The sequence below is a fragment of the Acinonyx jubatus genome, chromosome B1 (genome assembly GCF_027475565.1).
Source record: "Acinonyx jubatus isolate Ajub_Pintada_27869175 chromosome B1, VMU_Ajub_asm_v1.0, whole genome shotgun sequence".
Taxonomy (NCBI): domain Eukaryota; kingdom Metazoa; phylum Chordata; class Mammalia; order Carnivora; family Felidae; genus Acinonyx; species Acinonyx jubatus.
The window spans coordinates 170,709,261-170,737,198 of NC_069382.1; the positions used below are offsets into that span (position 1 = coordinate 170,709,261).

Here is a 27,938-nt window from a genome sequence, read left to right on the forward strand (position 1 = left end):
TTTATGCTTTCACCTCCTTCTTTTCTGAGTTTTTCCTCAGTGTGTATACATCCGTTTTACAATCCGGAGATAAACAAAACTATTTCTTAAACAAAGACCAAAGTTGAAGCTTCTCACTTTTAAACTGCTGCTGTGGGCTAGAAAGATTATCAAAAGCTACTGGCAAGTCAAAGCCCACGGATTGCTGGACACATCTCTGATGGGGGTACTTAACACGTCTACTACCTGTACTCTAAAAACTTTTAAACGTCCAAGCTTACTGAAATGACTTAGAAGTCTGTTACTTTATTACCCTTTAACCGTTGTGTTGAGATATAATTCACATACCTTCCCATTCTCCTACTTGTTGTGTACAATTCAATCATTTTTAGTATATTCACAGAGCTGTACAGCCATCGCCGCAATTGATTTCAGGACATTCTGTACCCTTTGGTCATGAACTCCCAATCCACTATTTTCCTCAACCCGAGGCAATCACTAATCCACTTTTGTTTATTCTGGACCTTTCACATAAATGGAATTGTATAGTATGTGGCCTTTTCTGTCTGGCTTCTGTCACTTCCCTTGATATTTTCAAGGTTCATCCATCTGTAGCATGTATCAGTTCTTCATTCCTTTAATTGCTAAATGGATGTCTCCCATTTTATTTGCCCATTCATCAGTCAACGGACATTTGGGTTGTTTCTACTTTTCGGCTATTATGAATAATGCTGCTATGAGCATTCGTGTTCAAGTTTTTGCGTGGACTTAGGTTTTCATTTTTCTTGGGTGTATGCCTAGGAATGGAATTTCTGGGTAATACAGTTAATTCTATGTTCCTTAAAAGAGGAAGTGCCAGACTGTTTTCCAAACTGGATGCGTCATTTCACATTCCCACCAGCAGTATATGAAGGTTCTCATTTGTCTGTATCCTGGCAAACACCTGTTATTGCCCATCTTCTTGATTGTGTAGCCATTCTCACCAGTGGCGATTATAAAGTGGTACACTTCATTATTTTTGACATGTGCTTTTAAGAATTGTTTTCTGATTACTGAAGTCATACAAGCTAACAGTCATAATTTCTTCATGTGCATGCGATGATTTGATTCCCAGCTTCTAGGCCAAAAACAATACCACTTACGTGTTGGCACAATTATGATCCTCATTTTACAAAGAGATGGGAGGCTCAGGGATGTTAAGAAGTTCTAAAGCTGGGATTGCACCCAGGTGCTTTTCACCACAGCGTTAGCCTGTTTTCATGGCTGCTATGTGCATACATAAACACATGGAGATCAAATGGGATAATGAAGTGAACTTTATGAATTTACGGCATCTAGTAATGGAGAGTGAGATGTTGACGGGACATGGCTTTTGGATTACAGAAACAGGCAACATGTTTGTTATCTGTTGAGAGATTAAGGAACAGAGCAGGGATTTCTGTGACCACAGAGAAATTTAAAGAAGACCTGAGATTAAGGAGTATCGCATTAGTTAGGATAAACTATGGTCTCTCATCATCCCATCTGGAAAATGAGGACATTAATCATCCTACAGTTACAGTGATAGATAGCACCAAAACATGTGCTGAATGTGTTCACCTTTGGTCTGTGCACTTGAGAGAGTGAGGCCGGTTTCTCTTGAATCACTATATTATCTGAACGCAGCAGGATAACCTTATTTTGGTTTTGTGATTATTTTCCACCTTACACAAAACAGCTCCTTTCTTTTACTGTTTGGAGTTGAGGAAAAATTATTTTGCTACAATTAAAGTTGTTTTGAGTTTTGGCCACAATCGCAAGCAATTCTAGAAATTAAAATTCCTCATGCTCTAGTTAAACATTACTAAAGTTCCCGCTCACTACAACCCCTTTTCTGGAAATCTATTCTGCAGCACTACACATATAATTATTATGTCTTTATCTAGACTCTTTCCAGTTTCCAAATTTGCGTATGTGACTCAAACAGAAGATTTAAAAAAAAAAATTTTTTTTTAACGTTTTATTTATTTTTGAGACAGGGAGAGACAGAGCATGAACAGGGGAGGGTCAGAGAGTGGGAGACACAGAATCTGAAACAGGCTCCAGGCTCTGAGCTGTCAGCGCAGAGCCCAACGCGGGGCTCGAATTCACGTATCTCGAGATCATGACCTGAGCCGAAGTCAGCAGCTTAACCGAGCCACCCAGGCGCCCCTCAAACAGAAGATTTTAAGGGAACTGAACTTCTAAAAAACTAACGCGTAAACACTGCTAAAGGTGGCATATTTTTATACATAATTTCCTGAAGAGAACTAGACAAAAGTTCCTCCAACTTCAAGAATCTTAGCACAAGAAGCACGCTGTTTGGGGTGGGGCAGAGTTAATTCAGGAATAAGAACTATAGACTAGAACTTTCTTTATTTTAAAGATGTATATTTTGAGCAAAGGATACTCGTTGTCCCAATCTTTGGCTTGTACTTGGCAGTCTGTGTTTAGAGGGTTTATCCTCCCAGGGGGTGAGGGGGTGGGGCTATGGGTGGGGTGGATGCAGATAAGATAGCAATTCCAGTTTTATCACTCTTATGAATTTTGTGCTAGGGTTGAAGTGCTCAGCAGGAGGGAAAAAAAGGAGCATTGTTTCTATGGACTGTATAAAGGAGAGGTAAGGAGGAAATGTTAGAAGGATGATTTCTCAATTTTTATTTCTTAAAATGTGCCCTTGAGGCTGCATTTCCTCTAAACCCAGCATTTGGTGTCCACTTTGAGTGAAATGCATCCTTCTTGGAAAGAAGGATTTTTCCTGAATCAGCAGAAGGTCAAGCAGGAGAGCTGGGAGAACGGATTGCACTGATGGATCTTCAATAAGTGACAGTATTGATTTTTGAAATCATTAAACTTTGGTATTTTGATCCGTCGACAAAAGTGAAGTGAATTCTCTTACAAGGAAATGAAAAACTACTAGATGGTTGTCAACTAATTTCTCGGTTTCCAGGGGTCATTTGACCTTTACAGTTACATCAGTAAGGCTACTGCATAAAAATCAGGGACATCTCACCTAATGTGGAAGCAGCCGCTCTGAAGGGTGGTGGCTAACACTGAGGAAAGAGCTGGTGAACTTGACGGAGTCACCTTGAACGACTTGCTTAACCTCTCTGAGCCACCCCTTTAAGTTAGATGCTGTAAATCACTTTGAGTGCCGGGCACATAGGAGGCGCTCGATAAATGTTAGCTATTGGTGCTCACCTGACAAAAGAGATTTTTTTTTTCAATTTATGAAATTTATTGTCAAATTGGTTTCCATACAACACCCAGTGCTCATCCCAAAAGGTGCCCTCCTCAATACCCATCACCCACCCTCCCCTCCCTCCCACCCCCCCATCAACCCTCAGTTTGTTCTGTTTTTTTTTTTAATTTTTTCTTTAATGTTTATTTATTTTTGAGAGAGACAGAGACAGAATGCAAGTGGTTTAGGGGCAGAGAGAGAGGGAGACACAGAAGCAGAAGCAGAAGCAGGCTCCAGGCTCTGAGCTGTCAGCACAGAGCCCGACACGGGGCTTGAACTCATGAGCTGTGAGATCATGACCTGAACCGAAGTCTGACGCTCAGCCGACTGAGCCACCCAGGCGCCCCTGTTCTCAGTTTTTAAGAGTCTCTTATGCTTTGGCTCTCTCCCACTCTAACCTTTTTTTTTTTCTTCCCCTCCCCCATGGGTTTCTGTTAAGTTTCTCAGGATCCACATAAAAGTGAAAACATATGGTATCTGTCTTTCTCTGTATGGCTTATTTCACTTAGCATCACACTCTCCAGTTCCATCCACGTTGCTACAAAGGGCCATATTTCATTCTTTCTCAATGCCACGTAGTACTCCATTGTGTATATAAACCACAATTTCTTTATCCATTCATCAGTTGATGGACATTTAGGCTCTTTCCATAATTTGGCTATTGTTGAAAGTGCTGCTATAAACATTGGGGTACAAGTGCCCCTATGCATCAGCACTCCTGTATCCCTTGGGTAAATTCTTAGCAGTGCTATTGCTGGGTCATAGGGTAGGTCTATTTTTAATTTTCTGAGGAACCTCCACACTGTTTTCCAGAGTGGCTGCACCAATTTGCATTCCCACCAACAGTGCAAGAGGGTTCCCGTTTCTCCACATCCTCTCCAGCAACTATAGTCTCCTGATTTGTTCATTTTGGCCATTCTGACTGGCGTGAGGTGATATCTGAGTGTGGTTTTGATTTGTTATTTCCCTGATGAGAAGCGACGTTGAGCATCTTTTCATGTGTCTGTTGGCCATTGGATGTCTTCTCTAGAGAAGTGTCTATTCATGTTTTCTGTCCATTTCTTCACTGGGTTATTTGTTTTTCGGGTGTGGAGTTTGGTGAGCTCTTTATAGATTTTGGATACTAGCCCTTCTGACAAAGAGATTTTTAACTATTATCAACATGATATGGGACCTTACCCCTCCACTCATCCTAAGGCACATATCATGCCATCTATATTTTATTTGGCCTCTGCATTCACGGATTGGGTTTTTGAGTGCCTACTGTTGTCAGGTAGTGGGCTTTGAGGAGCAAAAGATGCCTGACCCACAGTCCTTGCACTTGATGGGAAGGAAAACAAGGTGATGTCATCAGCTGAGAGTAACAGGAGGGAGGGAGAGAAACAGAGCCAATCGGCAGGGGGGTTGGCTGTGAGGCAGCGGTGAATGCGGTTTCCGATGGGTTAAGTTTAAAGGGCTCTGGGGATCCGCAAGTGGACCTTCCCTGCAGGCAGCTGTTACCAGGGGGTCTGTAGCTGTGTGGGGAGGGCGGGGCTGCAGATAGGGCATTCGGTGCCATGTGCCTTCTGAGCCATGAGCGGTGCACACACTTTGATGCTGCCAGAGGTCCGTGAGGGAGCCAGAAGACGGCGATGAGGAAGGAGCCCAGGGGCACACCAATGCTTGGGGCGGAGGTGGCAACAGGGGCGCTGGGGAATTTCCCAGGGCCCCAGCTAACACGACGTGGGGCTATCTAGGTTTTTTAAATTAATATAACATAGCTAAAAAGGTAGCTTTCTCTTGAGTTATCTACAAATCTTCTATTCTATTTACTGTTCTCTAAATCCGGTCAATCCTTTTAAGAGCGGTTTTTTCAACTTGGTAATCAAAGGAAAGGACAGTTTAAATGTCTTACTTACAAATGTAACATATTTGATTTTTAAAAAGTGTCCCAGTGACCAATAAACAAACCCTTTTGCGGTACTTAGGTCATTTCATAAAACGAGTAAACTCGTAAATAACGTAAATCTTCAGTTGCCTTAAACATTTCAATCCAGTAGAAAACAAAGCAAAACTATCTGAAAAGTTTCAAATTAAAGATCCCAAGTCTAAATCAATCAGCTAATGACATGACACAGTTTAAAGTGGAATCACGAGATTTAACATGCTAATTAACGAAGTCATCTTACACGTTGTGAATACTGTATGTAGTCAGAACATTGAATACAAACTCTTCCACAAACTTATCTAAAAATATAAATGCTTGCGAGTTGTATTTAGTTCATCATATCTATGCTTGATTCTAAACCTTCCCAGGGTTAAAACAATATCTCATAAGAAAATAATTTGCTTTAACATGGAATCTGTACCTTACAAAGGGCTCTCAGTTTTCTCCGCTCTGTCCCCAAGATTCAAATTACAAGTTACCTAACTCTTAAGCCCTCTGATTCTTCTGCCTCCCACACAATCTGCCATTGACCCAAACTATGAATCCAGGCACCACTTGACAGTACTCTGAATTGTTTGTACACCCTTCCCTGCTGACAGGGTCAGAGTTCCTAGGTATGCATAGGACCTGTGATTGGATCCTGCATCATCAAATCCCAGGGTCACGCTTGATAGTAGATGGCAGGCAGGGACGAGTCATAGAGTAGATGAGAAACCAGGAGTAAGAAGTATAATAGTATAAGGGAAGGCAAAGGAAGGAGAGAATTTCAAAAGGGAAGGCATCATCAATGTCAGTTTAAAATGCCACAGAGAAGTTTATAAGCTAAGGGGATGAAATATGACCGTTAGTCTTAATGGTCATAAATCTAAGATTTAAATTTTATCAGTGAAATTTTCATTTCACAAAGTGGGTAGAAAACAAGTAACTATAAATTAAGAGTGAACTAGGAAGTGAGAAACTGGGAACTGCATTTAAAGGCAGCAACGAGTCAAGAATTCTTTAAGACTTAAATTTCACTTAATATTTTAATAAAGGAAACTGAGGCCAGGGGGTGGGTGACCAAAAAGGAGAGGAATGAGGCTCAAAGGAAGAGAGGTCTGTTCTGTGTTTCATTTTAATTAAAAAAAAAAAAAAAGGTTTGATGGAGCACCTGGGTGGCTTAGTTGGTAAAGTGTCTGACTTAGGCTCAGGTCATGATCTCACAGTTCATGAGTTCAAGCCCTGCATTGGGCTCTCTGCTGTCAGCACAGAGCCTGCTTCACATCTCTCTCTCTTTGCCCCCCACCCCGCCCTCCCACCTCCCCTGGGTCCCGAGTCTCTCAAAAATAAATAAACATTAAAAACAAAGTTTGTTCACTGAAGAGAGAGTTGATTCCTTTTTTGAGGAAGGAGGGGTACCAACAGCTTGAAGATTTGGGAAAGAGGCAGCATTACTACCTGGTGAGCAGTGTCTCAGAGGATCCTGGCTAAAAGTGAAGGAGTCCATGTGAAAGGCTGACCTTGAACAGGAAAAGGAACACCTTATCCTCTGAGAATGGAGGGAATGAGGAAAGAATTGATAGGGAGATAGATAGCTGTGCGGCCTGGGCGGGGCAGGAAGCTGGGCAGCTGGGCTGAACTGCCCGAATCTGGCCCCCGTGGCCCCAGCCTGGCAGGGACGCAGGCAGCACACAGTTTCTGGGAACAGACTGAATCCGGGCTGGGATGGTGACAGCTCCAGAGGTGGCCCAACGGGAGCCATCAGAGCTTCCGGGTAAGGGAACAGTTCATATTAATCACAGATCAGAGACAAAACCCCAGAGGTTTCTGTGTTAAAGAAAATGAGACCAGAGGTTAAGACGTGCTCAAGAGTAGTCACCAGCGTCTCTTAAACTAGAAACTGGGTTTCTTGGCTCCCAGAATCATGCTCTCCCTGTCTCAGCACGTCACTTTCTCTGAGAAACCTTCCCTGACCCCTCTCCCCTCCTGCCTAAATCAGATCCCCACAAAGCCTGCTATCCATCCTTTTCACCCTTCCTTTGCTGCACCACAGGCTGAAATTCTAGAGTTATTTATGTGATTATTTCATGTTCCTCTTTCCCAGCTGATATCACAAGCGTCATGAGGACAGGAACTCTATTGTTCACCTCTGTATCCTGGTCAGCACACAGCTTAATGGCTAGCATGTAGTTAGCGCTCAATAAATATGATGAATGAATTTATGTTCCAAGTGTATGGTGTGGGAGCATGGGATTCGAGAACTCCATTTGCCCATTAAAGCCATACATTTGTGAAAAATGCACACTGTGGGGTTCCCAGGAAGGCTGACTTACACTTTCTCTGTAGGTCTGGCGTCTGGGTAATGCTCAATACATATCTGTTGAGTGATTAAGAATTTTTGCACTATTGGAATTTTAATTCCCTTAAGGAAACAAGCAAAACATAGCTGCCTCCAAGCCACTCAAAAATAATTTAAAGATATTACCTGAACATCAAAAAACTTGTTTAAGAATAAACAAATTCAAAATTTCCAAACAATGTCACTCAGAATAAACATGAGAGTTCATCAGTACTTTGTTACAACCTAACTTCTAATAAAAATACTGATCATATGATGAGGCAGCTTCTGGGATAATATAGAACTAGAAAACCCAGGTTTAATTTCTGAAGTTTCACACTTTTGAAGTGTCTCAGAGACATCTTCTTAGATCCCACTCTGATACTAAATGAATTTACCAAATTTTAGTGCAGAAATTCATGCATTTGCAAACATTTAAAAACAGAAAGTATCACCAATGAATTGTCTGCCACCTTTCTCAGGGAAGGAAATTTGCGAACGCACGCATGAAGGTTAGTACCATATGGTAGGCAAATATTTTTCCATGTCCCACCCAAAGCAAACAAATGGAAAGAGAAACTTAAAAGACAATTATAAAATATCTCCAAATTTAAAGACACAGCATCCTTTTCTAGATTAGCAATAGGGGGCAAAAACTGATTTGGAAGAGATTAAAACTGTATATAAACATGGGTGAGTGTATAGAGTCTAAAAAAATCAAACATGGTAATTAAAAAATGGAAATGTTTAAGATACGGAAAAAGCTGAGTTAAAATAAATTAATAAAACACTGGAAACAAGCTCACCAAATTTTTCTAATGGGAGCAGAACAGCTTCCGAAAGACAGTGGCTCATTTAGGTGATGAACGCCAGATGCCAAGTGTAGTTCATTATAGACAAAAGTATTCTGATTAGCTTCAGGGGAGAAGGAGAAAAGAATCAGGCACCAAATGGGGGAAAGCCAAACACAGCCCTCAACAGACCGGGCGTGTGGCTCCCCAGTTGCCTCTGGGTAACTCCTGGTCTAAGGACAAAGTAGTTCTCTATCCTGCTTCTGGTCAGTGAATCCAAGCACCCGGTTCTATGGGTCACCACCACGCACTGTGGACAATCTGCACTCAAGTCAGGCCAGGGTCAGCTGCATTTCTGTAAGGGAAGAGACAGTCCCTGAAACCCACTCTGTGAAAAGGGTCTATGACAGCCTTAGGAAGGGAGAGTTCAGAAGCCAGCTGTGGGAAATCACTGACATTATCAACTAATTGAAGGAATCCTTGAATAGGGATTTCTCCTTTGGAAAGTTCAGGATACTGGCGTATTGTCACAGGGGAGAAGTGTACTCAGTAACACCCCCCTCCCCCCCCCCCCCCCCCCCCCCCCCGCCAATCCAAAGTCCATTTTCCCAGCATAACCAATTAGGCAACGTAGCCGAATGTCCCTAACTTATTCTCACTGTGTGTGTGTATGAGAGAGAGAGAGTGGGGGAGCAGAGATAGGGGGTTTGAGGATGTCCTCCGCCCCAAATTTTAGTCTTGCTTCTTAGTTCTGAACTCTAAAGTCTATCCATTGCTTCAGTGAGTGTTTTACAGTGTTGAGCACAGCCCTGGACACTGACTGAGTCTAAGCACATCACTCACTGGCAAGCAAAGATTTATTTACTTGACAGTCCAATAAAAGCCAAGTTATTCACAGATAACAGCGAGTGCTAGAGAAGACGTCACTTGCTGTAGTAGAAAGAATTCTAGACTAAGAGTTAGCATATCCCTGGATTCCAGTCTTGGCCCTATTGATTTAGGGTCATGTGATTTTGGCCAAGCCATTAACCTGTCTGGGCCTCAGTGGCCTCGGAGGTGAAATGGAGATATTGAATCAAATGACCGATAAGGCCCTTTTTGGATCTACTGCTCTGGAATGAATATGGCCTGTGTGTTCAGAAGAGGGGGTAATCATTCTGGGATAGAAGGATCAGGAGTTTTCAGAATAGAAGTAGAGTAGTTTGCTCTTTTTCTACAAAGTCTGATTTCCCTGCTGCAGAAACCCCAGAGTACAGAAATTGTCAAAATACAGATTGCAGATGTCCCTAGTAATCTTTGCCTCACAGATAAATACTGTTAACTGTTTGGAATTTTTTTCTTCCAGATGTTTTAATTACAAGTGCTGCTTATAATCATTACTATTGCTAGGTTAAGTGCTAATTATCATCGTTACCATCTGTATTCAAATGGAGCACCGAGTGTATGTTTCCTCACCACATTTTTATGAATTTAAAACTGTATCCTGGACATCTTTCCACCATGTCATCTTGCACATATCATTATTTTTATCAGTGTTGGGTGTCGCATCAGGTCCATAAGCTGTACTTCATTTGCCCAATGTCTATTGACAACATATGAAATTTTTTTCTTTTTGATTATGAACAACACCGTGACAAAGTGCCCTCAAATCCAATCTTTGACATTTCCTGCCTCACTTTCCATTTCCACCCATCACCAGGTCCTGGTGCTGTCACCTAGTATCTCAGGAAGCTGTGCCCTTCTTGCCGTCTAATTACCCCCATTTCATTCAAGGGTAGGTTTGGCAACATCTCATGCGACAATAGCTCCTTCACTGGTCTTCTCTCTCCCCAACTCTGCAGCCAGGGAAGCAAATCTGATTACTTCCAAGTTCAAAATCTTTATTATTTAAAAAAAATTTTTACTTATTTATTTTGAGAGACAGAGACACAGAGAGAGAGAGAGAGTGAGAGTGAGAGTGAGAGGGGAAGGGGCAGAGAGAATCCCAAGCAGACTCCACACTGCCAATGCAGAGCTGGATGCAGGGCTCAAGCCCACAAACAGTGAGATCATGACCTGAGCTGATGTTGGACACTTAAGTGACTGAGCCACCCAGGCATCCCCACCCCCCCTCCCAAGTTCAAAACCTCCAATAGCTTCTCACGATTCTTAAGGCACTGACTTAGCGGTGCTCGTGTGGTCTATAATTTGCCTTAAGATACATTGGCATAGGCTCTGGGATACAGGAGTATGTTTTTAATCTGCACTCTAGGATGTATGCTAAATTAGCTGCCCCAGTCAGGAATATGCACCTCAGAGATCTTTAGTAAGAATGTTAGCGCAAGGCCGCAATCCAGAGGTGGTACCTGCAGGTAAGTTCGATTCTTTATCTTCAGTCAACAGAAAGGACTTTATTAATTAGCATATGGATGTTGGAAGCTATTTCCCATTAGGGAATCACTTTCATATGAGATGTACAGACTAGTTAGAAATAGCGTAAAGCCATTCACTCTCGCACCAGCATGGTAGACGGTAGCCATCGAGTTCTCTGCACCCTCCCAGTGGATCCCAGTACTTGTTTCTGAAAAACGCCTGACCAGTGACCAGCACAAAGGAGGCTTGCTGCTAAAGTTAAACTCTTCGGTTAGCTCAACCCTGCCTCTAGAAGAGTGTCACGTTTGCTTCTACTGAACTCCCCACGAGAGATAGTTGGAGAAACTAAAGGAAGGGAAGGAGAGACTTCACCAAGCCTGCACCACGGGCTGCATGACTGTCTTGATTCCTGCTCACTGATCAGTGTTGGAAGGTGGCGCTGAATTGAGCCTGAAATTTGCTTTGGGACCACGTGTGAGGCCGTGAGGAAGAAGACCTCTACCCTCACTCAACTCTAGATACTGGAGGTTTCAACATCCACCAAAAAAACCCCTAAATAAACAGGAAGGATCACGTTGGTGGAGGCCAGATTATGCATAGCACGTGGCCTAGGCACAATCTACCTCCTGCCTGCCTCTCCTGGTACTCCCCCGGCTCAGGCCATTTCTGGGAACACTGCTCCGTCCGGACGTGTGACCACGCTGTTCCCTCTCCCATCCCTGCGGCTCCTGTGCCTCCGGAAATCTCACCTCCTGCCCCATCTGGACATCCCTTCCTCAGGGAAGCCCTTTCTACCTTTCAGTCCAGGTCACAGCCCCCATGCCACCCCCGGTGGTGCAGGGGACCTTTCTCCCTGCAGTCCACACAGGAACGTATACTGATATGTCTGTATGCTTATCACACTGGCACCTATGAGACTGTGTCCAGGTCTGTTCTGTTCACCATTGTATCCCCACCGGCTGGCATGGCCTCCACAGACAATCGCTCAACAGAAGGGCACTTAGGTTTTAGTCCACACGGCATTAGTGGTGGGGGGGAGGGGCGGGGAAGCTTTTTATGCCATTAGGTTTACCAACTAGAGTGGGCCCTCCACGGTGAAAAAGCTGACGATGAAGTTCTTAAAACAATCCGATCAAACTCACAAAGTAAAGGATGAAGAATATATAAAACACCAATGGTGAGGCAAAATGGCTTTCTCTTTTAAATACTTATATAAATGCCAACTTGGTTATTATGAAAATCCTTCATGGAAATGAGGACTGTGAAAAAGTCATCTTCTTCATGTCTCATTTCTCCCTATTTTATAGATTTCTTTAGTCTCAGCACTTACAGAATGATCATTTCAGCATGTAACTAAATTCTGCTTTCTCGAAGAAGTCTAATTTTTTTAGTTAAAAAAAAATTTAAGTTTATTTAGAGAGGGAGGAAGTGGATGCGAGCGGGGGAAGGGCAGAGACGGAGAGAGAGAGAATCCCAAGCAGGGTCTGCACTGTCAGTGCAGAGCCCGACATAGGCCTCGAACTCACAAACCATGAGATCCTGACCTGAGCTGAAACCAAGAGTCGGATGCTTAATTGAATGAGCCACACAGGTGCCCCTCCACTTTTTTTTTTTAATCCAAGTTAGTTAACATATAGTGTAATGATGGTTTCAGGAGGAGAATTTAGTGATTCATCACTTATATACAACACCCAGGGCTCATCCCAACAACTGAGCTCCTTGACACCCATCACCCATTCAGCCCAACCCCCCCCAACCTGCCATCCCCCCCACAGCAACCCTCAGTTTGTTCTCTACAGTTAAGAGTCTCTTATGGTTTGCCTCCCTATTTTTATCTTATTTTTCTTTCCTTTCCCCCGTGTACTAAGTTCTGCTTTCTTAAAGAACTCCACTTTTGTCTCCTCAAATGAAGTCCATGTTATCCTCCCTACTTCCCACTAATACAAATATGGGATTGTAACTACATTCCCTGCCCCCCAAGGTTCTTTCTATGCTTGAGGTACAGAGAGCATTTAAAACAGACCCTGGACAGACATTTTAGTAGATGATTGTATAATAAGGAAAATTATATATCTGGTCAGAAATTCAGCGGAAACGCCATGTGTTTAAGTCTGATGCCTGCTGTTACTTCATGTGGCTCTCATGGAAGGTAAAGGTGGAGTGAGCTTTGGGGAGAAGTGGGTCGCCTGGTCGCCGCCCCTAGCCCCATCCTTTCCTTCCATTCCACACCCCATGCTGCTGCTGCTCTGGTCCAAACTTCTCATTCTGCATTTGAGAAAACTGAAGGCCACAAGCTGAGACTCAGATTTATCAAACACTCACTACGTGCAAACACACGCTGGGGGAAATGCTCAGTTTCCCGGTGTTACGGAGAAGGAAGCTGAAATCCAGGGAGATGAAGTGAAATTCCTGAGGTCCCACATCAGATGGCCGAGTGGGGATTTGAGGCTGATGACAGTCCAGCCCTCATTCTAGTCTCTCCTGGGAGAGTGGGTCAAATGACTCAGTGATGGAAGAAAATACAACCCTGCTCCCAGTTTCTTAAAGGGCTCGCATACACTAAGTAGATGGTAAGCACTTGTAAACAGAAGTAAAGACGTTTAATGGGACCAAATCATGCACATGATGCTGTCATCTGTGTCTGAGAGGATGATTCTGAGGATTTCTGACTTACAGGCATGCGTGTACGTGTGCCTAAATGGGTCACACCTGCCATTAGGGGCCCTGCAAAGTGCTAGGGTGGCAAATTCCTGAGTTTTTGTTTGTTTGCTTGTTCTGCTTTCTGTTCGTCTAATTAACTCTTACAGGGCAACTGTCTGTCAAGGGTGCAATTTCAGTAATTTGACTTTCTCTAAAGATACTTTAGCTTTTTTTTTTTTTTTTTTTTTTGATTACAAAGAAGGCACACTCCTTTTGCTCCATTAAATCTCTGAATTTAGGCAGGGTATTAAAAAAAACAACCCTTTAGGCTTCTCCACACCAGCGGGCTGTGACTTCTCTACATCTGCCTTTGTTTTCGGGCTCACCTCCCCAGAACCACTGCTTAGCCCAGTACTAGAGCACCAGGAAACACTTAGCTTTGAAAAGAGAAAGCGTCAATGGAGACTGAACTAACTGAAGGGCAGGAGGGATCAGGCCTCAGGCAGTGATCGTCTGAAGCTGGACCTCTGCCTCGGTTACAGTGTGTCACTGAAGCTTTCACTATGTCCACTTCTAGAACATTTGGCTTCCTTCACCAAAACCAAGTCCCAGTGAGGATATAAAACCTGTCCTGTCAAGTTCAAAAGAGAATGCAGATAAATTGGACTTTGTAAACTAAATCTTGACTGTCTAGCCAATAAACTCTGTTTTATGATTCTTTTTAGAAACGACTGCAGCAGTAAATGCATCTTGTCACATGGTAGATGGACAGCAAACCACAATTCAAACCCAAGTCAACTTGACTTTAAAACGGGAGCTCTCTCAATTTCCCCACAATGCCTAGCAGAGGCTGGGAAACACAACAGGCAAAGGAATTGCTTTGAAGTCTTTTAGTCAAAGAGTACAGGGCTTGGGGGTGGAGACAAGGGTTCCCACCCTCATTTTGCCTGGGACTTGCCGAGTATTTTTGAACAAGTTGCTTTCTCTCCCCAGCCTCGGTTTTCTTATCCATAAAGCCAGGTGTGTGGATCAGTGAGGCCCCTTTCCAGGTCATGATTCTGTAAACTACAGGTATTTTCAGAGCCTTAGTTTAGTTGCTTAAGAAATGGGCTTAAAAATTTATTTGGAAAAAATAAAAATCTTTTATCATTCAAAGAATCCCAAGGAAAAGGTTGTAAAATTACATAATTTGAAGTATAAAGTGTGGTTTGTTGCCACTGGAACCAACATAGGGGTTCAATGCGATAAGAAAACCAGGTAAGGGAGGGAATATTTTTATGAGGCATTTTTAAGTTTCCATGAAATAATTACTTCAAAATCACCAATTTAAACTTTCAAGCATCTTTCTGAGTGTGGCACGGTGTATATGAAAAAAAAAAAAGCCCATCAAAAAACCCCAAGCAAAAATCTATTGATTAATAATTTCCTTCAAAGCCTAATTAATTACAAAACCTGCAGAGTGCTTCACTGGTAGGTCAGAAGACTGAGTTTGGAGTTAGGAGACCTGAGTTTAAGTTTTGGCTGACATTACAACCTCTCACTGTCCTGAACTATGAAAGGGACATAATAATCCTGTCTCTACAGATGTCCCAGGGAAGATCTAATAAACTGAAGAACTACTTTATATGAAGAACTGTTTCATTAGAACTAACTCCCTTTCAAAAAAATTCTTTCACGAGATACAGGAAATTGACAAGGGCATTCAGATTTGGAACTCTGTTTGAACTGCTTCTTAGCAAAAGTTGAAACACTGCTACAATTCAAAGGAATGGGAGGGGCGCCTCAGTAGCTCAGTCCATTGAGCGTCTGACTCTTGATTTCGGCTACGGTCATGATCCCAGGGTCGTGGGATTGAGCCTGGAGTCTGCTTAAGATTCGCTTGCTCTCTCCCTCTGCCCTCTGCCTCTGCTCTCGCTCTAAAAGAAAAAGAAAATTAAAAACACAATAAAATTCTCTAAGGAATGGTAGACGCAGCCTGAAAGCAAGCAAACAGAAAATCCAAACTATCATTCATTACCGCCAAAAAGTATATTCTTTTTCAGCAGTAAAGAATGCAAAGGGAACATCCCAGCCTAAAGGTTGGGAAACAGTTCAGAACTTGGCCGTCCAGAACCATCTTCACTTCCTTTTTTTTTCTTTCCTCAGAATCCAGCAGCAGGTTGGCATCAAGTCTTGAGGGATGTGCTTTGCTTCTCAGACTACTGTACTTACGAATCATCTGGGGATCTTGTTAAAATGCAGATTCTGATTCAACAGATCTTTAAGTAGAATCTAGCCTGCATTTCTAACCATCTCCCAGGTGACCGCTATGCTGCTGGTCCATGGACACCACCTTGAGTAGCAAAGCTATTGGCTTAGTGGGAAAAAAAATGGTGGATGGTTGATTTTGGAGACATGAAGACACGGGTTCGAATGTCATCTTTATCAGGTCTTAGCTGTGTGATCTTGGGTGAATAACTTTATCTGTATAGTGGGATTAGTATCTATTCTATAAGTGATTGGAGGATCCTTTGAGATATTAATAAACAGACACAGTTCTTTTCAAATTAGTCTTTCCCTTGGCTCTCCTAAGCTCATTATCTTGTCCCCCATCACTCTTCTCTGATGAACCAGTTGGCTTATTTCTCTTTACTCTGAATCTTATTGTTTAAGTAGCTTGTGTGCACATGCACACACACCATACATTCTTTGAGGGCATGATCATATCTGATTTTATTTCTTTTAGTACAGAAATCAAGAAAAAGCATTCTTAAAGTTAAATTTTGTTCATACAAAATTCCGAGTTGTACAGTAATACTATTGTTTCCTGCTGCATCATGTAGGGGCAGGGAGGCAAAGCTGTATTTTTTTTGTGGTTACAAAAATGTGCTTTGGGTCAGATCTGAGTGCCAGCTGCATTTCCTGCCTAACTCAGACTGACATGCCTGGGGTCCCGTGTCTTCACCTGTAAAATAGATTTCTGCCTTAAACTCAAATGTTGTTGGGAGAATTAACTTGGTTAAGTTATGCAAAATGCTTAGCTAATGTGACTGATTACAAAAATGACCCCATTTCCCCACGCCTCCCAGAATCCTTCCCGTTTTCTAAGGCGACCCTGAAGCTCCTCCCATTGAAAGGCAGAGTTTACTTCTCCACCCTTTGAATCTGGGCTGGCCTCTTCACTGGCTTTTAACCGCGACTGGAGGAGGCGGCGCCTGGGTGGCTCAGTCAGGAGCTTCTGACTTTGGCTCAGGTCAAGATTCTCAGGGTTCGGTTTGGGGGTTCAAGTCCCACGTCAGGCTCTGTGCTGACATGTGCAGAGCCTGCTCCGGAATCTCTCTCACTGACTCTCCCTCCCTCCCTGACTGTCTCTTAAAATAAATAAATAAAGTTAAAAAAAAATAAAGGGGACTGGAGAAGTAACTAGGCCTCCTCTTACAATCATGCTGAGCCAACATGTGATCAAGCCCGACGACTCATTAGAGCTGTGCAGCCCAGCTACTCCCCAGTTGCTTTAGCTAATGGTCAGCCAATATTCAAGGGCAGGGTTGCCTTGGTGACCACACAGTAGCCATAAGGGAGCCTGGACAAGACCAGTGGATTCACCAGGTCCACACTGCTGGTCCACAAAGTCATAAACTAAACAGTAGTCATTTTAAGCCATTACATTTTGGGGTGGCTTGTTACGCAGCAATGGATAATTAATAGTCTACAGAAGTAATTTCTCCATATGTAATGGTTGGGGAAGAAGGTACTTAACAGAAGATGAATTTCCCATAGCACCAAAATTTGTACTTTTTGGCCAATAGTAGTAGTAGGAAGGTGACCAGGCTGGGAATTGGGATGCTCAGATTGTAGTCCCAGCAGCTTTTCCACTGGACAGCCATATGACCTGAGGCACATCATTTAACCTCTTTAAGCCTCAGTTTCCTCAACTGTAAATTAAGGTACTTAAAACCAATAATTTTTAAGGTTCTTTTCTGGTTCTAAAAAGGTCTGAGGGTGCATTTTTCCAGAATGCCATACTCATTTCCTTGCTACGAGATAGTTCTGAACTCAATTTTTCTTGTCTTGTAGACTCGGAATGTAATCACAGACAACCTTGATGGTATCGGCTTTGCTGTTTACAGCAGTTGGTTGTGACATTTCACACTTATCGTAATAGCCTTGTGCTGAATCTGTGAGGTGGGCCTCCTTGCCGTGGACCAGGAGGCCACACGGCCAAGCTTGTTAGGAGTCTAAAGAGAAATAATGCCATGTATGTTCTGGTGGCAATCTAAGTATGTGGCTCTTGACAATTCTTCATGGGTGCAGGAAGACTTCTTTAATTCATTTCTCGGTTGCACTAGTCTGGAGGACTGATGCTGTTGGCTATCTGACCACCGAAGAAGGGGGATAATGCTTCAAAGCCATGAAGTACAGATCCAATCTTCGTCACACATAAATGACCCAAGGTATATACTCAATTATCAAATGGAAGGAAGATTTAACACCCAAATCAGAAGAAATGTCAAAACTCTTGGGTGTAGAGGCCGACTATGGGCCTAAGAAACACGTGAATCATAAATGCACCCAAATACATGTTGTATGATAAAGCTATGCATGTAGCAGAGGCCAAGGAGACCTCCTCCCAAGTACGGGGCTCCACCCGTGTACTGCTCGCGTACTTCTGCAAATGCAACAGAGCCTCCTCTGCAGACACAGCGGCCAAATTAAAACAAAACAAAACAAAACAAAACAAAACAAAAAAAGGCTGTTCTACTGTCCACTTCTACAACTGCCATGCGATCAAGTTAGGGTGTTTGTTTGTTTGTTTACTTATTTTTGAGAGAGAGTGATCGTGTGTGGGCTTTGTGCTGAGCACCGAGGGTCTGATCCGGGACTCGAACTCACAAACTGTGAAATCATGACCTGAACAGAAGTCAGACACTTAACCCATTGAGCCAACCCAGCTGCCTCTCAAGTCAGGGTATTTTTATTCCCAGAAGGAGTTAAGCTAAATCAGAGTGCATACACTACAAGGGCAATAGTCTATTCTAACTTAGCCTTCAGATCTACATATACAAGTGTACACGAAGAAGCACTGGGTTGTGGAAAGTGTGAAATCTATTTGGCTCATTCTTTATCAAAACCTTTCTCCGTGATGGAAACACATGATGTGCAGCTGGAGAGTAGCAGTAGTCAGTAGGGAAAACACTGCAATGAAACACGGCTCACAGCTACCTGCCTGGAACAAATGCAGTTTGAAATGACATGGAAATGAACTTTAGAGACGAGTCATCCAGTATTTTCTCTGACTTAATAGCCTAAATACCTTTGTCCTGCTACGTATCTTTAGAATCAATTCACCTCTCACTCTTCTCGTGTGGATTTTTATAGCAGCTACCTTGCTGGTATCTTTCCCATTTCATTCTTCTTCTTATAGCCAGAGAGAACTTTCTAAAACACAGATCTGCTTAAAATCCTTCAGTGGCTTCTCTGAAGGCTGTAAGATCCCCTAAGGCTAGGACTGTGTCCCGGGCACTTTGCTCAGTGTAGTGCCTGATATCTCTAGGTTTACAAGCGTGCTGTCTCCAAGGTCGAGGAAAGGTTTCATTTAATTTTAGAGAGCCACTTGTACACAGAATAGAACAGAATTTGCTGCTCACGGTAAAATTTGAGACATACCCCTCTTCTTTTTTATTTAAGAAGTTTTAATGTTTATTGTTGAGAGAGAGAGAGAGAGAGACACAGAGCACGAGTGGGGGAGGGGCCAAGAGTGAGGGAGACACAGAATCCAAAGTAGGCTCTAGGCTCTGAGCTGTCAGCACAGAGACTGACTTGGGGCTTGAACTCACAAGCTGCAAGATCATGACCTGAGCTGAAGTTAGACCCTCAACTGACTGAGCTGCCCAGGTGCTCCTTCCTTTTGTCTTTTAATATTCACTGTAGCTCAGGATCATCCTTTCTAAGATGCTTGATGACACTGATTCCGTATTTTGAGGTTTTTTTGTTTTGTTTTGTTTTGTTTTTGAGAGAGAGAGAAAGAGGGAGTACAAGCCTGGGAAGGGGAAGGAGGGGGAGAGAGAGAGAGAGAGAGAGAGAAGGAACCAACCCCAAGCTGGCTCCACACCTAGTGGGGAGCCTAATGGGGGGCTACATCCCAGGATTCTGGGATCATGACCTGACTGCAACTCAAATCAAGAGTCAGACACTCAACTGAATAAGCCACCAGGTGTCCCTTCAGTTCTATTAAGTATCTACTTCAGGACACACATTCATCTGATGGCTATGTTGTGTTTGAGGATAGGGTTATTTTGATGATATATAGTCCTTCTGAAGATTCCAATTTCTGTGGGATCAGAATATTCTCAGGTGAAAAAGGTGAGCAGATAACAGATTTCACTGTCACGTTATTCTCTTAAAACACCACTCAGGTGGTAAACACACTAAGAAAGGCTACACCTCGGTGACCCATCTCACCCGCAGACAGGTGAAGACTGAGATCTACCCTCCCCTAGCAGAGGCTACCGCGTTTTCTGACTTGTCTAGATAGAAAGTCTACCTGCAAACCAGATAATGACAAAAAAGGGGGGCGGGGCAGGCAGCAGCTAGGTACATTTAACGAAGATCCCAAAAGAGCCCAAGATTCAGGATTTTTGGAAACATTGTTAAACTAGGGGAATTTGCAAGTCCTGGTGAAGAAACCCAGGTACTGGGAGGTTGGTATTCAATTACTGTCTTTGGAAACGGGAGTCCGTTCCAAGAAGCACAGCGAGTGGGCTTTTGCACCAAAGGCAGGGCAGTTCCAGGAGCACGGACAGCAGTACCTGCTCCGCCCTTGGGCCGGACTCAATTCTGGCCAGAACTCAGCTAGGTTGTGTTTCCAGGCTTAGAGAGATGGTAGGTGGGAAGTCAGGGGGATCATTCCAGCTTCAGGCTATGGAACATATTTAGTTGACATGCAAGTTTTTGTTTTTGTTATTTTTAAATGTTTATTTATTTTGAAAGGACGGGGGAGGAGAGCGAGAGGGAGAGAGAGAGAATCCCAAGCAGGCTCCACACTCAGCACAGAGCTGGATGCAGAGCTCAATCTCACAACTGTGAGAGCATGACCTAAGCTGAAATCAAGAATCAGACGCTTAACCCACTGAGCCACCCAGGAGCCCCTGTTCTAAATCCAGATATGCAAAAGCTCTTAGAACACAGCTAAGATTGGTCATATTTATCTTTAGATGTTATTGGATATCGAAATCTTCAGAACCATTAAGGACCAGCCGTGGGGCCAGATGCCACGAGACATGCACTCATCACATACTTGCTGAACAGAAAGAACAGTACCAGGATGGACAGAGTGAGCAGAGAAGAGACATAAACCCAACCCCGCCTTCCCGTATTCATGTCTGCTCCATTCCTGTTCTGTGATCAAGGCAGCTTCTTGTAACTGATTCCTTACACGTTAGGAAAATACAAATAACCCCAGAATTATACTGACCCTTTAGAGCTTCAAAAACACTGTTTCAATGACCTGCCTTACGAATGCTGGGGTATTCTAGAGACACTGCTGTTTAGCCTCAGAACCTTTAACATGTCTCCTAAAAATAGTATTAACTGGAGGATTAGATGTGGGAATAAGTGGAATTTTGTGTGTGTGTGTGTGTGTGTGTGTGTGTGTGAGAGAGAGAGAGAGAGAGAGAGAGAATAAATAGAATTTATTGTGTTTAAAAGCAGCGATCACTTTCCATTTCTTTCTAGTTCAACTCTCAAAGGTTTCTCATCTTTTCTACAGCAATTACCATAACAGCTTGGGTACAACCACTCAGGACTTTCCTAAGCCAGGGTGAGAAGCGACATAATTCTCTCACAGTGACAGGCAGATAATTAAAACACCTTCTTTAATGATCTGAACCACCTCATGGAACACTGACTTCTTCCAAATCTACTGGGCAGAAGTCTACACCACAGTGGAAAATAAAATGTACTAAGTTACTGAGGAGAAAATAAAATGGACTAAGGAGAGTTTTTGTTTTGTTTTTAAGGTTAATTACAGTCCTGGAGGGACTGTAAAAAATAAAGTCCCACTGATTTTGAAATTTGTCTTCTATCACTGAAAAAACTTATTCAGTGGTGGTTTGTGAAAATCTCACCTCATCAGGGCTGCCAAGGTCAAGTGAGACCCAAGCCATCGCCCTGGGAGATGCCTGCCTAATTATTAAATATTCAGCAAACAGTTTGTGACCATTTAACAGTTTGCACCTGGCACGCTCTTACAGCGTGCGGCTTCCTAGAGCTGCACCCTCCCTGCTCCACCCCTTCTCACCGCCGCCCAGGGCGCCGGCACCCCAACCAGAGCAAATCCTGGGACCCAAGGACTTTTCAAAGAAACAGCGGCGGCCAACACTCCATTTCCGTTTTATTCGAAAACGCTCCGATGCTTAAAAATGGGGGAAGGGGACACTTAGAAATAAGGGGAAAATCGCTTGCAGTTTTTCCAACTCAAGTTCTCAGGCGCCGTAGAAAGTTCATTAATTAGGGATTTAAAAACAAAAGCCGAGATGCCAAGCTTTCCAAACTGTCCTGGTCTTTAGTTTGGGGACTTTTTCAAGTCCCGCCGGCTCCCGCCCCCTCCCCCTCGCCCTCCCCCTCCCCGACCCCCGGGGCTGGATTTCGCCTCCCTCCCCGTGCCTTTGTTGAATTCCGTGACTTTTCCGAAGTAATCGAACTGAGCATTGCCTCACCCCATTTTTTTTTTCCCACCCTGGCAGAAGGAAGTAAAGAAATAAAAACGACCTGCGAGAGAAGTCGGGGAAATAATGCCCCCAAGCCGAGGTCGGCAGGAGGCAAGCCCGCGGCGGGGCCCAACACGCGGGGCGGGAGACCGTCCCTACCTGGGGCCGGGCGGCGGCGGGGTCGGGGTCGGGGCGCCCATGGCTTCGCCGGCCTCGGGCGGCTTTGCCGGCCTCGGGCGGCGGCGCCGGGAAACGCCAGCGGCTCAGCGCCGCCCGGAGCCCGCCGCGCTCGCAGCGGCCGCCCCGGCGCCGTCATTGGGCCGGCGCGTCACGTGGCGCGGCCGGCGGGCGAGCCTCCCCGGCACGCGTAACCCTTTACCTGCGCGCCCCGGACCGCGCGGGGCCCCGGCGGCTCGACCCCCCGACCCCCGGAGCCGGGCTGGCCCTCCCTCCGCGCGCGCGGAAGCAGCAAACCCGGGCGCTCGCGACGACCCGGGCGCGTGTCTACCGCCTGCCGGTGCCGGGAAACGTCTCGGTGCCTACTTTTCTGTCGCGCTGGACAGAGAAGGGAGCCCCCTGTGAATCCGTACGTGCACGTAAGCGCACCCCCTGGCAAACAGATCTGTACCCCTCACCCCCGTGTTTTTGTGTGTTTGTTTCCTTCTCAGTTCTGGTTCATCCGCTGAGACCCGCTGTGTGCACTATCGCCTGCCTGCACCATCAGAGATGATGGGCTGACACACAGCGCGGACGCTGCCACGACGTAACTCCCAGGGAAGCTGCACACACTCGCCTGCACCCTGGACACCAAAGTGGGAGTTCGGCGAGGCCACGCTTTCCCCCTTCCCTCTCTTTTCCTGGGCTCTTGGCACCGCGGCTGCAGCCCTGCGTGCACACCTGCTGAGCTCCACGCGGTACTTTGTTGCAGTGCGTGCACCTAAGGTGGGTGGAGAGCTGGGGGCTCTTCCTTAAAATACTAACTACTTAGGTTTTGGAGATTCTTTTCACGTGTGCTCCCAAGTGGAGTTGGGTTTGACAGGAAAATGCGTTAAGCAACTGCGCCACCTAGCTCACCCTCTTGTCTCCTCTTCCAACCGTCCAGGGAGAGCCAGGATACAATAGGATGCTGGAGAAACAGCGGGACGGAATACTATTTAAAGATGGACATGCTGTCCTTAGTTGTTAATGTGTCCACTGCAGTGATTCCTGCCCCATTTACACGTATGTCAGGATTTGTGGGAGAAAGCTCATTTTTAAAAATCTTGCCAGTGGTCTAGTACCTATATGCTTTAAAATGATAGATGTAGGGAGAAGTTCTATGCGCTTTTGCATTATTTTCTGATAAAACGCGTTGTCATAATAGAGGCCCCTCATGCCCAACGTCTAGTGGACGCTTTACTGTCCACAGAATATTAGTACATTTCTCAGTTAATTTGTTCTGACCAAAAAGCCATTGGTATGTATCTTCGGTTTTAGAATGTGATTGGCTCCCAGACTAGCAGAATCAGCTTCATCTGGAGGAATCTAGTAAGAATGCAAATTTTGGGGCTCCACCCCAGACATACTGATTCTGAAATAGGTGGGGATAGGGAGGGTGAAGAAGGAACTTTTTTTTTTTTTAAACAAATCTTCTTTGAACAAATGATGGACGTTCTAGTTTGAGAACCACTGCACTGAGTGTGGTCAAGCAAGGGACTCAGGTACCTTCATCTATCAGGCTGGGATTCTATACAGTCAGAAGTGGTGGTGTTATTGGTTGTCTTAATTCAGTGTTACATAATTTGTCCTATTGGTACACTGAGACAAAGCCCTCCCATGTGTCTATACACGAGTCGTCTGTACTCCATGCAGATCATGTAGAATGCCTCGTGGACGAGGCCTGAGGGGATCCGTGTGAAAAACACAGGCAAAAAACCTCTGGTTTCTTGGTGTCTGTGGAAGTGGAATACCATGATTCAGTTAGTATTTTAGGTGTGTTCATGTTTCCACTGGCATAAAAATCCTTCCCAACCAATGAGTCGCGAAAAATAGAAAAACCAGGGGTGCCTGGCTGGCTCGGTCGGCTAAGTGTCCGACTGTGGATCGGTCATGATCTCATGGTTCATAGGCTGCGTCAGGCTCTGTACTAACAGCTCAGAGCTCAGCACAGAGCCTGGAGCCTGCTTCGGATTCTGTCTCTGTCTCTCTCTGCCCCTCCCCCAGTTCACGCTCTGTCTCTCTCCCTCTCTCTCTCAAAAATAAAAAACATTCAAAAAATTTTAAAGAGTTGGAAAAAAAAATTTTAAAGAAAAAGAAGGAAAAACTGATTTGAGTGGATTTGTCAATACAGTTCTAAATTTGTCAGCATTGTTCTAAAAAAAAGCCAGAATTTAAAAAAGTTTATGGTATTGGCTTACATTATAACCCAGAACAGCACCATATTATGCATTTTAGACTTTTGGGAAAGAGGTCACGGTTGGATTCTTTCCCTTTAGCTCTGGTGTCTCCACTGGGTGGAGAGCACTTTTCCAGTTGCCTGCATGGATGTCCTTACTTTTGAACTCTCTAGGTCCACCTTTATTTTAGTATTTCCTTCATTTTCATCTCCTAACCTATTCATTTTACATCTGTAATTCTACTGTCCACCCAGTTTCAGTTGGAGCTGGAATTATGTGTGTTCTCCGTTGTCTGTCACATAGCTCTGTCAGTTAAGCCCTGAAATCATGCCTCCTCTTAGCGTCCTCACTGCTGCTGTCCTAAGATCGAGATCTTCTACTTTCTGCCAGATTATTGCAGTAGTTTCTTTACTGGTCCCCAGTTTCTGGTCTCTTCCATCTCTGATACACCTGACATCGTACTGCCTGAGTCATTCTAAAATACCATTTCATCCAGGCCTATCCCTGTCTCAGAACCTTTTCCACAATTCCCTATGAGCTACAGAATAAAGTTCAATTTCGTGGATGTATGTTTTTATTTAAATAAGCTCTGTGCCCAACATGGGGCTTGAACTCCCAACCCCAAGATTAAACGTTGCATGCCCTACCCAATGAGCCAGCCAGGCACCTCCAGAGTGAAGTTTAAAAAGCCAACGTAGCATCTGAAGTCACCCACAGTATATGTTGACTCTTCCTGTCTTCCTTTTTTGGCTCACACAGATTCCCTCCCCTGAAATGTCTTTTCAACATTCTGACAGCTAAGTCCTGTTTATCCTTCAAGCCTCCGCTGTCACCTCCTTTCAGCCATCCTTTTTGAATCCCAGTTCAAGTTCCTTGCTCCTCTGCAGTGTGTTCTCAACACCTGCCATTCACTTTATCACAGTCTGTCTTACATCTAATTTAGTTGTGTCTCCTTTAGATTGTAGGATTCTGGAGGGCAGGGGTTGTGCAGGACTCATTTTCAAATCATCCTGGGGCATAAGCATAATGTCTTGGACAAAGCAAACACACAATATTTGTTGTGTCCTTGACCCTGGGAAAGAAGACGCTTAAGTTTGTTGAACAGCAAACTGCATGAAATGCTTTTATGAAAACGATAGCCAACTCCTGTACATTTTCTCAAAACTGAAAGAACAGGTGTAATCTTCAACCTAAAGGATTTAGATCAGAATCCAAGAAGGAATTCCCACCATGGGTAGTGGAATTAGGGAGAGTTTTTGAAGGGGGCAATTTTTTTTAATGTTTACTTATTTATTTTGAGAGAGAGAGACCACAAGCAGGGGAGAGGCAGAGAGAGAGAGTGAGAGAGAGAATCCCAAGTGGGCTCCATGCTCCGCACGGAGCCTGACGTGGGGCTCGATCTCACAAACCACAAGACCACCACCTGAGCAGAAATCAAGAGTGGGATGCTTAACTGACTGAGCCACCCAGGTGCCCCTCGAGGCGGCTAAAATCTAAACAGAAATGTCTAAGCTACATGAAGATGAAACCCAATAGGTAATTTCTTCAGTTTTTTCCCTAATGCCTTGATTTTAAGTTTCTCTAAGAATGATTGTTTCATGAAACTAGACACAGAGTTTCATCTGATTATTCCCTACTTATCACCACTTAAGCTCATCATTGCTAACTGGTTTGAAAAATTTTTGTGTATGTCTGTGTGTGTGCGAGAGGGGATTCTCAGTTCCAAGAGGCAAGAAACGGAAAAAGGTGCATTTGGGAAGGCTCCCCCTTGGTCCCGCCCTCTCACCTGGAGGCAGTTTATGAGTGGGACAACTCCTTAGTTATCCTTCTTCCCACCTCTGCCCCAGGCCCCAGGAGGAAGCACACTGTCCTTGCACTTGCGCATAGAATCTTTTTGTTTTTCTGTTAAGACTGTGAAATCTTAGAAGGCACAGGCTACTTTACTAACCTTTGCAAAATGCCATGACCAAATAACTATTTGCTGAATGAGTACATCAACAATTGTGGTATACCTGAAAGTCCTGGGAGTTTTCAGAAACTTCCAGTGACCTTCAGAGCCTAGCCTGGTCTCTAATCTGCAGGTCAGAAAATATGTTATAGGTCATAATCCGTAAGTGCCTACTGGATACTCAATGCTATACTTTGTGTGCTTTGGAAAAGTAAACATTGATGTTATATTGACATCCTATTCAGCTATTCCCCCTGGATCTCTGTTTCTAGGTTTTTACATCTGTGAATTTAGAATAGTAACTCTACCTACATCATAAGACCATTGTGGAGATGGCTTAGTACATACCGAGCTCCAAAAATAGCATCTGGTATACAGTAACCATGAAAAATTACTACTGGGGGCGCCTGGGTGCCTCAGTCGGTTAAGCGTCTGACTTTGGCTCAGGTCATGATCTCGCGGGTCGTGAGTTCGAGCCCCAAGTCGGGCTCAGAGTCGAGCCCCAAGTCTGTGCTGACAGCTTAGAGCCTGGAGCCTGCTTCAGATTCTGTGTCTCCCTCTCTCTCTGCCCCCCCCCCCACCTGCACTCTCTCTCTTGCTCTCTCACTCTCAAAAATAAATAAACATAAAAAAAAGTTTAAAAAAATTATTGACAGTCTCTACCCTTGCCAAAGTTGGGAAAGAAAAACTCCACACAAATCTAAGTAGTTTCTCTTTTTATTCATACAAACAATACATACACAAGACTGTACATTGTTTGAAGACCGCAGTAATTTTCTAGTGTAACAACTCTGTAATAAAATTTAACTAAATGTAACATTTATGAAAATATAAATCTCTGATTGGGTAATTCTTCCCAACAATACAAAGTTTACATAAAAACATTCAATATGAGCTATCAATTGCAAACAAGGTAGGAAAAATCATTCAAGTCACTTGTTAAACTCTATTGGCTGTTACATAGAATATTCACACACTACATTTAATCCATCTAGGCATTTAATTCTTAGAAATGTGTGGCATGGCGGTCCAACTGATCATGACAGGAATAGGAATGTGTTGCCTCAGAAGGCAATTGACTCATATAATCAACTTCAGGTGATTTCTACGTGGACTGGGCCTTCTCTGGGCTACCCCCTTTCTGGCTGCTAGCTAGACCGGGAGGAATATACTGAAAAAAAGTCTTTCACCACGGAGTAGGGTGTTTATATCTGAATCCCATCTCTGTATGCTTATGTGTCAAACTGCTTTCCAAAGTGAAATGCAATGAGCTTGGATTCCCTGTGGATTAGATCACTGCTTCTCCCACTAGCCAAAAGTCAAGACATCCCTACCTTTTTTTCTCACACTGGTCCTCACCATTCCTTATATAACGACTAGAGCAGAAGCTATCACTACCTTTGTTTTGCCGTTTACAAAAACAGTATAGCAGAGAGGCTAAAGATCTGTCTAGGCATACTCGGCGAGTTCCTGGTAGAGCTGGGCTGACAGCGCATCGTTTCCTTGGCCATTATCCTGCTGACACGCGTCACTGCTGTCACTTACGAGCCAAACCAGACCCCCACTACTGACAGACACCCTTCGCACAGTCGTCCGAGGACATGCCACGTGGAGGATATGGAAGGAAGAAAATCACTTTCCCTCTTTGGAGACGTGATTATTT

At 44.1% G+C, this 27,938-nt stretch overlaps 1 protein-coding gene across 2 annotated transcripts in view; it reads right to left on the reverse strand.

Moving 5' to 3' along the window:
• The window catches only part of CB1H4orf19 (chromosome B1 C4orf19 homolog), an 85,647-nt gene extending 63,465 nt beyond the window's left edge, over positions 1-22,182 (reverse strand). For both annotated transcript variants that reach the window (XM_027053677.2, XM_027053569.2), the window contains exon 1: positions 22,112-22,182. The gene's annotated coding sequence lies outside the window, so the exon portion shown is untranslated. The remainder of the gene's footprint in view (positions 1-22,111) is intronic.
• Between the last annotated feature and the right edge of the window lie 5,756 nt (positions 22,183-27,938).